The sequence below is a fragment of the Rhinoderma darwinii genome, chromosome 12, assembly GCF_050947455.1.
Source record: "Rhinoderma darwinii isolate aRhiDar2 chromosome 12, aRhiDar2.hap1, whole genome shotgun sequence".
In the NCBI taxonomy this organism is placed as follows: Eukaryota; Metazoa; Chordata; class Amphibia; order Anura; family Rhinodermatidae; genus Rhinoderma; species Rhinoderma darwinii.
The window spans coordinates 59,067,322-59,083,641 of record NC_134698.1 but is presented as its reverse complement, the minus strand read 5'-3'; the positions used below and the strand labels follow the sequence as shown (position 1 = coordinate 59,083,641).

Sequence of the window (16,320 nt, the reverse complement as noted above, 5' to 3'; positions counted from 1 at the left end):
GTTTGTCTTACACTTCGTGTGGAATATGTATCATTATCAATAATGGAAACTTCAAGTTGGATGCTGGTGGACTTTGTGTTTGTTTTTTTAATTGGATTTTTTAAAATATTGTATGGAGCCTGGCTGGGAAAATTGGGCTTGTGACGCCGTTGCATTCTCACACATTGGCTTTGCCTGTGCTGCTTGAATTTGCTACGTTGAATCACTATGTTTACAATCCCTGTTTTGCGACTGCTAGCCATTAGTTGTGACATCACTGTGTTCCTTAGCTATTAGCTTTGGCATCACAATGTTTGTTATCTCTGTTCTGTCACAATTCAGTGGCGGACATACAGACGGTGCAGCCGGTTTAGCTGTACAGGGACCCCGTGAGGAAGGGGCCCAGCCAGACAGCAGTAGCTAGAGTTTTTGCGAGGGAAGGATCAGATTAGATTTATTTTCTGTTTGTCATCGCATGAACAGGTGAAGCTCACCACGATAAGGAGTGGGCCTTTACCCCTCCACTCCAGTCCCCAATAAGCTCCACCCCTCGTCATGTAGCGGTATGACTGCCAGCACCTCTACCGCAGTACCTTAGCCCCTTTTATTCAGCTAATCAGCTGGGTGCTAGGAGTCGGACTGTCAACCGATCAGATAAGCATAGGCCATCGATATTCGCTTTGGAAAAACCCTTTTATGTGTTTGTTTGTAGTGTGAGGGTATGTTCACACGCTTACTAAAACACGTCTGAAAATACGGAGCTGTTTTGAGAGAAAACAGCCTCCGATTTTCAGGCGTTTTTGAAGCTGAAAATGAAGCTTTTTTTAATTTGGAGCTTCTTTTTAGGCGTTTTTTGAGGCGTTTTTCATCAGCTCCAAAAAACGCCTCAAGAAGTGACATGCTACTTCTTTTTACGGAGCGTCTTTTTACGTTTTTAAAACTAAATGCTGTTTTTCTCATTGATTTCAATGGGCAGATGTTTGTAGGCGTTCAGCTTCCGTTTTTTCAGGTGTTTTTCGAGGCGTAAATGCCACAAAATACGCTTGAAAACACTGCGTGTGAACATACCCTAAGGGATAAGGCTGGGTTCACACGTGGCGGAATTTCACTTAAATTCCGCTGCGGACACTCCGCAGCGTTAATCCGCAGCGGAGCCGTTTGTCCATTGACTTACACTTTAATTTAGCAGTGTTCGTTTAGACGAGGCGTAAAATTCCGCTGCGGAGCATAGGCTGCGGAGCGGAATTTGGTGTCCGCAGCATGCTCTGTCTGTTGCGGAGCAGTGGCGGACTCATGGCGGAATTTCTCCATTGACTTCAATGGAGATTCTAAGTTCCGCAATGAAGTCCGCAGCTGTCATGCACATGTTATGTGTGCTGCGGATGCGTCCTGCTTTTTTGCCATGACATTTCTTCATTCTGGCTGGACCTATGTATTTCTAGGTCTACAGCCAGACTGAGGAAGTCAATGGGGCTCCCGTAATGACGGGAGCGTTGCTAGGAGACGTCTGTAAATAGTCACTGTCCAGGGTGCTGAAAGAGTTAAGCGATCGGCAGTAACTGTTTCTGCACCCTGGATAGTGACTACCGATCACAATATACAGCAACCTGTAAAAAAAATAGAAGCAGGGAGTTCTCGGTAAGTATGAACTTCTGTCTCCAGTCCGGCCTCCCAGGATGACGTTTCAGTCTAAGTGACGGCTGCAGCCAATCACAGGCCAAGCACAGGCTGCAGCGGTCACATGGACTGGCGCGTCATCCAGGGAGGTCGGGCTGGATGCCGAAAGAGGGACGCGTCACCAAGACAACGGCCGGTAAGTATTAAATTCGTTTACTTTCACTAGGGAAAGTGCTGTCCCTTCTCTCTATCCTGCACTGATAGGGAGAAGGGAAGCACTTTTCCCGCAGTCCGCAGCAGCTAGTCCGCATCAATTTACTGCACATTTTGTGCAGATCCGCAGCAGAATCTGCAACGCAGATTCTGTGCGGCATTGATGCGGACAGTTGCGGAGGAAATCCGCCACGTGTGGTCATGCCCTAAGTGTGCATTGTTAATAGTGTGTATGTTTAATGCATGAGTGAAATATGTATATATTCGGAGAGCCATAACGTTTTTATTTTTCCATTGATTTCGCGGTATGAGGGCTTATTTATATTGGTACCATTTTGGGGTACATGAGACTTTTTGATCACTTTTTATTTCATTTTTTGTGGGAGATGAAGTGACCAAAAACCAGCAATTCTGATGTTTTTAATTTTGTATTTTTTACTAATGTATTGCTGTATATCGTGATTCTGACAGTCTCCTATGAAGCCCTCATCAGGCCCCCAGTCTGCCATGCCAACCAACAGCACCCCCCAATCTTGCCGTGGGGGGGGGGGCATTGGAATGTTCCAGGGGGTCGCCCCCCTATTTTTAGTTATCTAAATGCCGCGGTCGCTGTTGACCGCAGCATTTAACGGGTTAAACAAGCGGGATTCCGCTCGTTACCCGGAAGTGTCAGCTGTAACACACATACGACACACTCGCTCTATGGAGCAGGCTCAGCCCGTGAGCCCGCTCCATACTCTCCCACCCGGCGTGCAAAATACACGCACACTCTGTCGGGGTTAAGAGAAGTTTAATATACCTAGCACAGGTTTTTATAAAGTCCTCCAATTAGGGCATACTCACATGACTGTTGCTTATATTTCCCATACACCCCTGGATGTAGTGGAATGGGTTGCCATAAAAGCTCCTGTAGGTGTCCCAATACTTTTGTCCATATAGTGCAAATACACTACTGGTATATAGACCAAAAAATATATATACTTTTGGGGAAAGCTATATCTTTATTTGATGTTGAATGGCAAGGAGCCCAGACACTTTAATTTTGCATAATTGTGACAACACAATGTTTATTATCCCATTATAACTGATGTCACAGCAAAGGCATGATGAACCTTGTGTCGATGCCAATGTCTAAGGTCCACACTGTTTTTTACCCTTTAGGGGGGATTCACACGAGCGTGTGCGTTCTGCGCACGCAAAAAACACTGCGTTTTGCGTGTGCAAAGGGCACTTAACAGCTCCGTGTGTCAGCCCCGTATGATGCGCGGCTGCGTGATTTTCGCGTAGCCACCATCATTATGACACTCCGTTTGGATGTTTGTAAACAGAAAAGCACGTGGTGCTTTTCTGTTTTCATTCATAGTTTTACAGCTGTTGCGCGAATCACGCGTGTCCCACGGAAGTGCTTCCATGTTGTGCGCGTGATTTTCACGCACCCATTGACTTCAATGGGTGCGTGATGCGCAAAATATGCACAAAGAATGGACATGTCGTGAGTTTTTCGAAGCGGACTCACGCTGCGTAAAAATCACGCAACTGTCTGCACGGCCCCATAGACTAATATAGGTCCGTGGGACGAGTATGAAAATCACGCGCGTTGCACGGACGTATATCCCATTTGTCTGAATAAGCCCTTAGGCTGGGTTCACACGAGCATGTTGCGTCCGTAATGAACGGAACGTATTTCGGCCGCAAGTCCCGGACCGAACACACTGCAGGGAGTCGGGCTCCTAGCATCATAGTTATGTACGGCGCTAGGAGTCCCTGCCTCTCCATGTTTTCAGTACGGGACAGTAGTTCCATGATTACAGTACGGGACAGTTGTCCTGCAGCGAGGCAGGGACTCCTAGCATCGTACATAACTATGATGCTAGGAGTCCGGCTCTCTGCAGTGTGTTCTGTCCGGGACTTGTGGCCGAATTACGTTCCGTCCATTACTGACGTAATATGCTCGTGTGAATCCAGCCTTAGCTGTGATATCACAATGACCACACATTCAACACACTTACAAGATACATTGTAAATATACACCCACACACAATGTGTCATGAGAGTACATGTCGTAAACGAATATTATTATAGCCTATGGGTGATACCGTTCGCTTTTCCCAGCGTATACTGTATGTCAAACATAGGCCAAAAAAAACATGATGTGAACATAATCTAACTGACATCACTGTTTATTACCACTGTTTTGTGACATTCTTGTTACGTTGTGACGTAGGTCCTAAGCATTAGCTGTGATATAAAGACATTTATTATCCCTATGTTATGACATCACTGTGTTCATTACCAATCAGGCGTAACATCACAATGTTTAGGCTTCCTGTACCTAGACGTTACTGTAGTCCTCAGCTAGTAGCTGTGACATCACAATGTTTTTATCTCTGTACTGTAAAATCTCGGTCATCTTCAGCCATTCACTGTGCGATTAAGATGTTTATAATCCCAGTACCGTGACATCACTGTTTTCATTATTCTTGTGTTGTGACATGACTGTTTATTATATCTTTACTGTACTCCTGAGAGAGAGCCATAGGGTGGGGATAACTTGTAGAATTAGTGGTTCTCTCCTCTCTCTCATCCACTTGTAACAGAATACTGCCCTCCTTCGTGTTAATTCTTTTACACCGTTTAGTATCACCTGCCCAAAAATTTAAATTGTACTGTGCAATCCCTCTATAAGATCATTTAAACCCTTGGCAACGCAGTTTTTGGTTTTTTCCTCCTCGCCTTCCAAAAACTCCAAAGTTGTTTTTTTTTCCTGACAAAATATCCATATGAAGGGTTTTCATGGGACGACTTGTGGTTTTAAATCGCACCATGTAATGGGGTCGTGTACATGGGGCCTTGTATATCCCCTGGCCTTGTTAACCCCCTGCCTGACATCCCCTGGTATACATCCCTGGTTAACCCTTTATCTTCCACATCCCTTGTTAATCCTTAGGCCTCATGCACACGAACGTAGCCATGTGCACAGCCGTGATTTTCAGGTCGGCCAGCCGCGGAGTGTCACCCGTGAGCCGTCCGAAAATCGCGGGCCGCATCCATTATTTTCTATGAGCCTGGTAGAAGACGGAAGTACCGGCGAAACGCGCGTCGGGTGTCTTTTTTTAAAATTATCATCAATGTTAGATGTCCACACATTGTTATTAAACAGTTCATCTGGTAGAATATCTGCCCTATTTAGGGACAAAAGCACATCAATACCGCATGCTGGGCTATTCATTCAATCGTAGTGCACGGAGGGACGGCGCTGAGCTATGTTTGAGATGCGTTCGCACTCAAACAGCTGATCGCGGCTCACCTCCTTTTAGCCCTTCTCACGCATATGTGACTAACCTTGGCAGCCCAATTTGCATAAAAAACAAACTTTGTTATAGTAATCTAACTGCCTGACAGGCAGAAAACTTAGGGTATGTGCACACGATAACTGCAATTACGTCTGAAATTACGGAGCGGTTTTCAGGAGAAAACGGCTCCTGAATTTCAGACGTTTTTGCAAGTACTCTCGTTTTGCGGGGCGTCTTCTACGGACGTAATTTGGAGCTGTTCTTCATTGAAGTCAATGAAAAACTGCTCCAATTACGTCCCAAGAAGTGTCCTGCACTTCTTTTGACTAGGCTGTAATTTTACGCGCCGTCTTTTGACAGCGAAGCGTAAATGACATGTCGTCGGCACAGTACATCGTAAAGCCCATTGCAAGCAATGGGCAGATGTTTCTCGACGTATTGGAGGCATTTTTTCAGATGTAAATCGAGGCGGAAAACGCCTCCATTACGCCTGAAAATAGGTAGTGTGAAACCAGCCTAACTGTTACGTGGGACTGGAGATCACTGTTCAGGCACACTACCTGTGTGGCCGCCGCCCATGAATGCGGCTGATCTCTCACTCCTCCTTGTAGAGTTGTCTTCACGTAGCAGTTACAACTCTGTGTATAGGCTCGGCATAGCAGAGGACTATATGTAAATATAATATACTGTAATCACATCTAGCAAAGGTTTCTCCACTGCTGCTTGCGGTCCGCACTTTAAGGGTATGTTCACACGGCAGCGTCCGTAACGGCTGAAATTACGGGGATGTTTTCAGGAGAAAACATCCCCGTAATTTCAGCCGTAACAGCATGTGCAGGCGCTTGAACGCCACGTCCATTACGGACGTAATTGGCGCTGCTTTTCATTGGAGTCAATGAATAACGGCTCTAATTACGCCCCAAGAAGTGACGGGTCACTTCTTTGACGCGGGCGTCTATTTACGTGCCGTCATTTGACAGCGGCGCGTAAATATACGCCTCGTGTGAACAGACAAACGTCAGCCCATTGCTTTCAATGGGCAGATGTTTGTCAACGCATTCAAGCCGTAATTTCAGCCGTAATTCGGGGGTTAATACGCCCGATTTACGTCCGTAATTAGTGTGTGTGAACATACCCTAACAACTGATCGCGGCTCACTTATTAGCCCTCATAAATCGTGACCAATCTTGGCAGCCAAGTTTGTTTGTATACAAACAAACTTTGTCGTAGTAAGTGAGAATTGCGTGTGAGAATTGCAACTAAATGAATATATATATATATATATATATATATATATATATATAGGTGATGGTATAGACTAGGATTGTGATACCATGTTTATACTGTACCACATGTAGTGTTAGTGTATTCAATACATTAAGTTGTGTATTGGGATACACGGATACTATACTGTGATTACGGTTGACTGTTTGATGTATTTTATGTAAGTATTATTTATAGTGTGCATTAATAAATATTACCTTTTATTTCTACTATAAAGTCGTATCCTCTTACTTAATAGCAAAGCAATTAGATTGACGTTAGTATAAGAAAAAGGTAAGGGAACTAGGCATAACCCTAGTGACCCTGATATAAAGGAGGTAGTAGTAGTAGTGGGTGACACTAGCCAAGTGAACCCCGCTACTACTCCACCCCCTTTGACAGTGACCCAATCTGAGTATGTACAGGTTTCTATTACTGAGCCAGTTACCCACTTAAGCTGAGATTTCACAGGGCGTATTGATCACATTTTTCCTGCAGATTTTCATGTGCTCCTTAATTAGGGTATGTGCACACACACTAATTACTTCCGTAATTGACGGACGTATTTCGGCCGCAAGTACCGGACCGAACACAGTGCAGGGAGCCGGGCTCCTAGTATCATAGTTATGTACGATGCTAGGAGTCCCTGCCTCTCTGCAGGACAACTGTCCCATACTGTAATCATGTTTTCAGTACGGGACAGTAGTTCCACGGAGAGGCAGGGACACCTAGCGTCGTACATAACTATGATGCTAGGAGCCCAGCTCCCTGCACTGTGTTCAGTCCACTACTTGCGGCCAAAATACGTCCGTCAATTACGGACGTAATTAGTGTGTGTGCACATACCCTAACTGAGTGCATAGTAAAAACTGCATGTGGCCACTGTTTTTGAATGCGGGTTTTGGCTGTGCGGTTATTACAGGCGAAAGACACATGGTGTATTATTGAATTGGTGTGCGTTGAAGGATAAAGTATTACCTGAATCCAGCTATGCACTTTTGTTGGCTGCTGCAAAGGTGTGCTATTTATAAACTTAAACTACTGGTTAAAATAGACCTAGCACTCAAATTTTAAAAATAGTATAACCATTTAAAAAGTACTAGGGTGAAGGGTGGATAATCCTTGATTTAGAAGGAAATGGTTGCACTATCCCATCCTGGTAAGATTCCGTTCCCATTTTTGCATGTACTCAAAATGTAAGAACGGAAAAGTGGGCTATAGCCGTAAGGTGGTCATCGAACTTCCAATGCGTCAATCATATTGCGATAGCGATGTTACAAATTAGATGGTATTGTTCCCCCTTCTAAGCTAGATGGAGTCTACCCTGTGAAAACTAACCTATGCTGGTGGGAGATTTAATTCATGTCTGGTGGTTATGCCCCGGCATTACCCAATTCTGTATAGATTTTTTTAAAATTATTTATAGAATACTTGACCAAAAGGTTAAGCCTTGCCTGGAGCTGGCTGTTACATCTTAATTCAGATTGATGTATTCTAACCTTAGGTGGATAGTATTGAGAGTGCGAAGTGTGGCACAACTTTCCATACTGTGGTCATTCACATCTACGTCAGGGCTCCGTTCCGACGGAAAGCTCAGACTGAAACAAGTGGAAACCATAGGTTTCCATCACCACCTTTTTTCAGTGGTAATGGATCCGGTGCCAATGGTTTGTTTGTCTCCGTTGTGCAAGGGTTCCGTCGTTTTGACGGGATCAATAGTGTAGTAGAGTACGACGTTGATTAGCTGGGATATAAAGACCAGGATCGCAGCGATGTAACAGCTAATGTATATGTTTACTATCCCTGTTCTATGACAGCACTGTGGCCCTAGGCCATTAGCCTTGATAGTCATTATACCTACACTGTGACATCGCTTTTTTTTTTAATATTATGCTTGCTGTGACCTGATGCTGTGACATCCCAGTGATTCTTTGCCATTAGCTGTGACACAGTTTGTTGTGCCTGTCCTCTGACATTGTCCCTCTGTATCATTGCCGTCTTTCTTGGCCATTACCGGAGATGCCACTTTGGTCCTTGGGTATTAGCTATGACATGAAGACCTTTTATTATCCCTGTAGTAAGACCTTACTATGTTTAATAGAACCTATCCACAGGGTATATACATGTATCATTTTACATAGTCATTTCCCCATATAACACGACTGTGCTCCTTCTATATATTGCACCAAAAAAGAGAACATGGAGTCTAGAAGTCAAAAGATAAAACGTAAATTTTATTTAATAAATTCTAAAGTCAGTACATAAAATATTTAAAAATGAATCTCCACAGATGACAGAAAAGGACCACCAAAACATATTTTTTTCTTTCTCTTTGTGTTATAATAATATATATATGTTTTGTTTATTTTTGTGACATTATTTCTCTTGATACTATTTATGCACTATGAAACCTTTTTTATCGTTTGATATGTGCAGGTGCTTTAATACATTTATCTATATATTGGAAGATTTGGGTAATGAGATAGTTATTTCATTATATGTATCTAACTATATATACCATGATTATCATCGTGTTCCTTATAAATATATCACGCATACCTAGATTTGGTTGTATGTATCTTTGAATTCTATGCATGCTTATATCATTTCTAGATGTCAATTTTGTATAGTATAAGAACGAATAAACTTATAGGATGTTTTAGCCATATGACCTATTTATGCATTTCTGTATTAGTATATACGCAATGCTCCTCCTCCTGCACGAAGATGGAGATGCTGTGAGCCCTATTCACTACAAAAACACTCATTTGTTATTGACATGTGGAGAGATCTCGAAATGAATATAAGTACCTACCTGTGTCAAGTGCAAATGCGCAGGCGTCCATAGCAATCACTGAGCCGGTATCTGCAATACACACGTGATGGTGATGCGTTGCGATGATGTAATCACGCACGCACTCCACGTGTCACGACGCCCATATCATGTGATGAGCTGCCATGGACAAACGCGGTCATGACGCCAAGGAATGACAGAGGTACTTTGGGTAATAACATTCTGCAGATGAGCAGAGTATCTTGCAATTGGTTAGCACACGGGATAAATAGGAAGTAGAAACTAGCATGTGCCACCACCAGTCGAAGGCGGAAGCCGAAAAAAAGCATCGGGGCAGATCGCCATCTTTGAGACACAGCAACATGGGTCAGTAGTCCACCATTTATTCCAGGTCTTTCATCGTTTGCACTTTGAACTTAATAAATAATATATGGAGTCTGATGGAATAGTGGTAGGGGGGTTTCTATTGGACTCCCTGTGGAGGCTGGTAACAGTGTAGTTCTAACATCTCTATAACCAGACATATAAACGTTTAATATTCACTTTGCACTATGCGCTTTTGTACTATATTGTATACCAACGTATATGTGGCTATGATTGATATTTGAACCCTCTCACGATAATTGTCTTATATTTTGGCCGTCCTTTTCTGTCATCTGTGGAGATTCATTTTTAAATAGTTTATGGACTGACTTTGTGATAGAATTTGTGAAATAAAACTTACGTTTTATCTTTTGACTTATAGACTCCATGTGCTCTTTTTTGGTGCAAAATTACTATGTTTATTAGTGATGTCCCTGTACAGGCATGAGTTAATTTTCCTTGTGCTGTGACACTACTTTATTTACCCCTATGTTGTGACAGCTAATGGTTAAAGAACAGTGAGGTGCTATCACGGTCCTCTTTAGCTTTGACATCGGGACGCTTAATTTCCTTTTAGGCTGGGTTAACAGGTAGCGCAAATACTGCGGCTTTTCCGCATCGGATCTTGTTGCAGAAAAACCACAGCAGAATACAGTGAACAAATCTCATCCACACGCTGCGTAAATTATAAAGCATTATGTGCTTCTTAGTCCTGGCCGTCCTCCTGGAATGACGTTTCATCCCATGTGACCGCTCAGTGGCGGACACAGACTGCAAAAGGCCCCTGTGCAGATAATGTGCCAGGGCCCCCCCCCCCCCCCACCCCGCAAACTTCTCATGGCCGACGGTCCGCTTTCAGCTGCATCGCTGGGTCTCCTAAGTGACCCAACAATGCAGCACTAGCAGCCGGGGCGTCACTAAGGCTGGGTTCACACACACACTATTTACGGACGTAATTTGGGCGTTTTAGCATTGAATTACATCCGAAAATGCGGCTCAAAAGCGTCGGAAAACATCTGCCCATTCATTTGAATGGGTCTTACGATGTTCTGTGCCGATGGTCATTTTTTTTTACGCGCCGCTGTCGAAAGGCGGCGCGTAAAAAACTGCCTGTCACTTCTTCAGATGTAAATGGAGCCGTTTTCCATGGACTCCATGGAAAACCAGCTTCAATTACTTCCGTAGTGGACGCAGCAAAAGACGCCTGCACATGCCATTACGGCTGAAATTACGGTGCTGTTTTCTCCTGAAAACAGCACAGTAATTTCAGCCGTAACAGACGCTGCCGTGTGAACATACCCTCAGGGCTTAAAATGTCCGGGAAATAGCCCCAATACATATGTGTCCGCCCCAAAAAAAAGTGTGTGTATAGGAGACAGCATAGCATATCTATAGCACTACGACCCTATAAACTATGGATAGGATTAGATACAGTGGCTGAGCAGACAGTATCACACATGATAGGATTAGATACAGTGGCTCAGAAGGCAGTATCACACATGATAGGATTAGATACACAGCTCAGCAGACAGTATCACACATGATAGGATTAGATACAGTGGCCCAGCAGACAGTATCACACATGATAGGATTAGATACAGTGGCTCAGCAGACAGTACCACACATGATAGGATTAGATACAGTGGCTCAGCAGACAGTACCACACATGATAGGATTAGATACAGTGGCTCAGCAGACAGTATCACACATGATAGGATTAGATACAGTGGCTCAGCAGACAGTACCACACATTATAGGATTAGATACAGTGGCTCAGCAGACAGTATCACACATGATAGGATTAGATACAGTGGCTCAGCAGACAGTATCACACATGATCGGATTAGATATAGGGCCCAGCACAGTATCATACATGATTGGATTAGATACACAGCTCAGCAGACTGTATCACACATGATAGGATTAGATACAGGGCCCAGCTCGCTGACATTGCGGCTCCAGCGCTGGACCCAGGAAAGGTAAGAATAATAATTTTGCTTCTTTATGTGTTACTGATTATTTTTGTGTGTTTGTGTTTTTTTTACAGGTTCGGTTGTTGGACTTCGGATACGAGGACTTCAATGACGGCGTTTTTTTTATTCTCAATAAAATGGTTAATGAGGGTTGTGTTTTTATTTCAATAAAAAAAATTTCTATGTGCTTGTATCTTTTTAAACTTTATTATCACCGCCTTAGTAATGGCCGCTGGCTGATTGACAACCTCCATTACTAAGGCGAGGCTTAATGTTAGCCGGTGCAGAGTCTACACTAACCCCCATTATTACCCCGGTACCCACCGCCACCAGGGGTACTGGGAAGAGCCGGGTACAAACCAGTACCCGACCAGCTGTAGTGACGGGCAGGCACCGGGGTGGCCGCAGGCTGGTAGTATTAGGCTGGGGAAGGCCAAAAACAGTGGCCCTTCCCACCCTTGTAATGCTGCCTGCTGCTGCTGTGTTGTATCTGGCTGGTTATGAAAATTGGGGGGGACCCGACATCGTTCTTTCCAATTATTTTTTAAATGACGTGGCGTCCCCCCCATTTTCATAACCAGCCAGATACAATAAAGCAGCAGCAGCCTAGCATCACCAGGGTAGGAAGGGCCACTGTATCTGGCCTTTCCCCTCCTGATAATACCAGCCTGCGGCCACCCCAGTGGCCGACCATCACTACAGATGGTCAGGTACTGGATCGTACCCGGCTCTTCCCAGCACCCCTGGTGGCGGTGGGTACCGGGGTAATAAAGGGGGTTAGTGTTAGCCTCTGCACCGGCTAACACTAAGCCCTGCCTTAGCAATGGATGCTGTCAATCAGCCGGCGGCCATTACTAAGGCGGTAGTAATATAGTTTAAAAAAAACCACAAAGACATAGAAAAAATATTTTATTGAAATAAAAAAAAAAAACACAACCCTCATTAACCATTTTATTAATAAAAAAAAAAGCTGTCATCGAAGTAGTCCTGGAATCCGCCGTAGTCCAACGACCGAACCTGTAAGAAAACACACAAAAAATGATTAGTAACACATGTGTTAGGGTATGTGCACACACACTAATTACGTCCGGAATTGACGGACGTATTTCGGCCGCAAGTACCGGACCGAACACACTGCAGGGAGCCGGGCTCCTAGCATCATAGTTATGTACGACGCTAGGAGTCCCTGCCTCGCTGCCGGACAACTGTCCGGTACTGAAAACATGATTACAGTACAGGACAGTTGTCCCACAGCGAGGCAGGGACTCCTAGCGTCGTACATAAGTACGACGCTAGGAGCCCGGCTCCCTGCAGTGTGTTCGGTCCGGTACTTGCGGCCGAAATACATCCGTCACTTACGGACGTAATTAGTGTCTGTGCACATACCCTAAGGCTTAGATACAGGGCCCATGTGTGATACTGTCTGTGGGACCCTGTATCTAAGCCTACCACAAGGTAGGCTTAGATACAGGGTCCAGCAGACAGTAATCTTATACAGTATAAGATTACTGTGTGCTGGGGCCCTGTATCTAAACCTACAGTGTGGTAGGCTTAGATACAGGGCCCAGCAGACAGGATCACGCATGGGCCATGTATCTAAGCCTACCATGTGATTGGCTTAGATACAGGGCCCAGCAGACAGCATCACACAATCTGTGATCCTGTCTCATGGGCCCCCTAAGCCTGCTACATCGTAGGCTTAGGGGTTGTGCAGTCCCTAAACATTGATGGCCTATCCTCAGGATAGGCCATCAATAGCTGATGTGTCGCCCGGGACCCGCAAATCAGCTGTTTTGAAGGGGCCGCAGCACTCGTACGAGAGCTGCTTCCCCTTCATTTCACTACTCGCCCACACTGTGAATCGCCGAAACCGATTCACAGTGTGACCGGAATGAAGTGACAGGAATGAAGGGGAGCAGCTCTCGTACGAGTGCTGCGGCCCCTTCAAAACAGCTGATTGGCGGGTCCCAGGAGTCGGACCCCGCCAGTCAGGGCTATCTTACCTTCCTCTTCGGCCGCGGCGGGAGTTCTGTCGTCTCGATGCTGTGCGCGGCGCATAGCGCTGTGACGTCATGTGCTGCGCACAGCGCCTGACGTCAGGACCTCCGCTGCGATCCGGAACCAGGAAGGTAAGTAAAGTATGTTACTATAGTAACAGGGGCCCGCGGCCCGAGTTACTATAGTAACTTTTTATTGATGTGGTGCGGGGGGCCGTGGGCCCCCCTGGCTTCGGGGCCCGGTCGCAATTGCGACCGCTGCGACCCCTATAGCTACGCCAGTGGTCCACGGGCCTCTGTCTCAGTCCTCAGCATCGCGCAGCTGAGAACTGAGTCGGCCAGCAGAGGAACGGGCCCCCTTCCCACGCGGGGCCCTTGTGCAGCTGCACCGGCTGCACATGCGGTATGTCCGCCCCTGTGACCGCTGCAGCCTGTGATTGCGATGAAATGTAATCTCAGGGGGCCGTGCTATAGGACGGCAGACTGACGCTTCGTCATGGCTACGGGTATTTTTTGTTTGTTTTCCGCAGCAGACATTCCGGCCGGAAAACTGCACCACAATTTGGCACCGTTTTTCAGCAGGAATTCCCCGCGGTGACCAAGGTGGATACGTTTAATGCTTTTATACAGCGTATCCGCCGTGTGTGCACATACCGTTACTGTGGCATTACTTTGTTATCCCTGTTCTTTGACTGTGTTCCTATGTTGTGATATCTTTAATGTTCTAGAGCAGCAGCAAAACTTCACTATTTCTCATAGAATTTTCACACACAGCATAAGTTTCGGTCCCAGGTTCTACACCATACAAATTTGGAAAGAGACAGCAGCAATCCAAATACCATCCTACAATTTTATTTATTCATTAAACTTTTCAACCCCCATTGGTCTTTTTCAAGCAGTTAAACAGAGTGATACATCATTTATTCAAAGGATGTGACCTCATTACAATCATGAAAAATTGCCACATGAATGATTTATATTCTTTTCCATAGTGCTAAATAAGTTTTAGCAATCATAACAATATTATCCTAAGGCCCCATGCACACGAAAGTATTTTTGCAGACGCACTTCACCCGCAAATCAATGGGTGAATTGCGTCCCCATTAATTTCAATGGGCCCATGGACACGACCGTGGTTTCCACGGTCCGTGGATTGCCCAGGAGCCTGGACCGCAAAAAGATCTGACATGTCTTATAACGGCTGTCCAGGCTCATAGAAATGAATGCACGTGGCAATGTGCACAGCCCGTGATTTGCGGGTGACACAGCGTGGCCGTCCGAGCCGCAAGTCACAGCCGTGCACATCACTACGGTCGTGTGCATGAGGCCTAAGAGTCCCGGTACACATTGGTTTTTGTGACCCATGACCACTACACGTAAGGGCATCTTAAATACACCTAATATTTAGAAATCCTTACGAATGTTAAATAAGAAAACTATCAATGCTGTGGTGATCCTAGGAATGCTGCGGATGTGGCTCCTTGATAATAGAATTTGAGATGGGTAGAATATTTACACTTGATTGTGTAATACTCCAACTCTTATGTTATTACAGTTGCTGCCTCCCAATGACCATGGCCTTATGGGGTCAGGAATGAACTTGTATGTTTAAGCATTGAGCAGAGGAGACATAACTGCCCTGATCCGGGGATAGTCATATCTAACACTGTCCTATATCCCATTTATATATTTCTCACTGTGTATTTAATAACCTATACCTAATAGCCATAGTTTTAGCAGGGACTAATTCGCTATCTATATACTTTATTTTGTAATAGGTGCGGTAGACCTGCAAAATGAGGATTAGAGACCCCTGCGACTATAGATATGGATGGTTGTTTGTACTACTGTTATAACTGCCATGCATTCTCCAGTTAGTTGAGTTACGTATCTTAATGGTCGTGTTGGACTGGCACGAAATATAGCACATGCGACATTGAGGGGTATATATGTGTACAAGGAGATGCTGTTAAGATGATTGGTTATGTGACCCCAGACACTTAGGAGTGGTGCATGCGCAATATGCATTACTGGACGCTAATATCGGTTGATGATTGTTAAGACTTATTCAGCATTATATAATATACATACGGATGTATGATGCCCTGTTAATAGTGGATGTTGAACTTTCACACGTGTGATTTTTCTTTTTTATAGAGGATTGTAATATTTACAAAAATGATGTTTGACTATTATCTAAACATCCGTGTCGCTTGGACCCTCACTAGGGTCGCTTTCAGCCAGTTAAACAAAACATATTGATGCTTTTTGGAGTGCTGCAGTACTTTAATATTGTATTACTGTAGTCTTTAGCTGTGACATCACTATTTTCATTCTGTGATGTGACATAACACTGATTATTATTCCTGTGCAGTGACATCATGTGTACATTTTCACGGGTGTAAATTTGAGGTGCAGTGGTTACACCTGGGAACTTGTGCTTAGGGTGGCCTATCAATTCCTCTGCCATAGAAGAAAATACCAGTACTATAAATTGCATGTAAAGTTGGTAGGCCCTTTCAGATTTGGACTGTAGCCTAGGCACTTCAAGTTATGCATCTTTAGTGTCTTATTCTAGATTTCATCCATTTTAATCACTTTAATCATTTTTGACTTCCTGAAATGAGTTGGCACAGGTTTCCGCTTAAACTTGTGAGAGATGTTAGGCAATGGAGAATTGGCGGCTTATGCTTGGCCACTGTATGTAAGTGCAATATAAGGAGCAGTAGTATAAAGCATCAGGGATGGAGATAGAAATTGATAGTGAATTTGTGACTGCAGTTGACTAAACGCAGCTAATCTGAAAGGCATGCATAACATTTTTAAAG

At 44.6% G+C, this 16,320-nt stretch overlaps 1 long non-coding RNA gene across 1 annotated transcript in view; it reads left to right on the top strand.

Annotated features, from left to right (window-relative positions):
* Positions 1–16,320, top strand: part of LOC142664759 (uncharacterized) — a 66,724-nt gene that overhangs the window by 16,519 nt on the left and 33,885 nt on the right. The gene's annotated exons all lie outside the window — the stretch shown is intronic.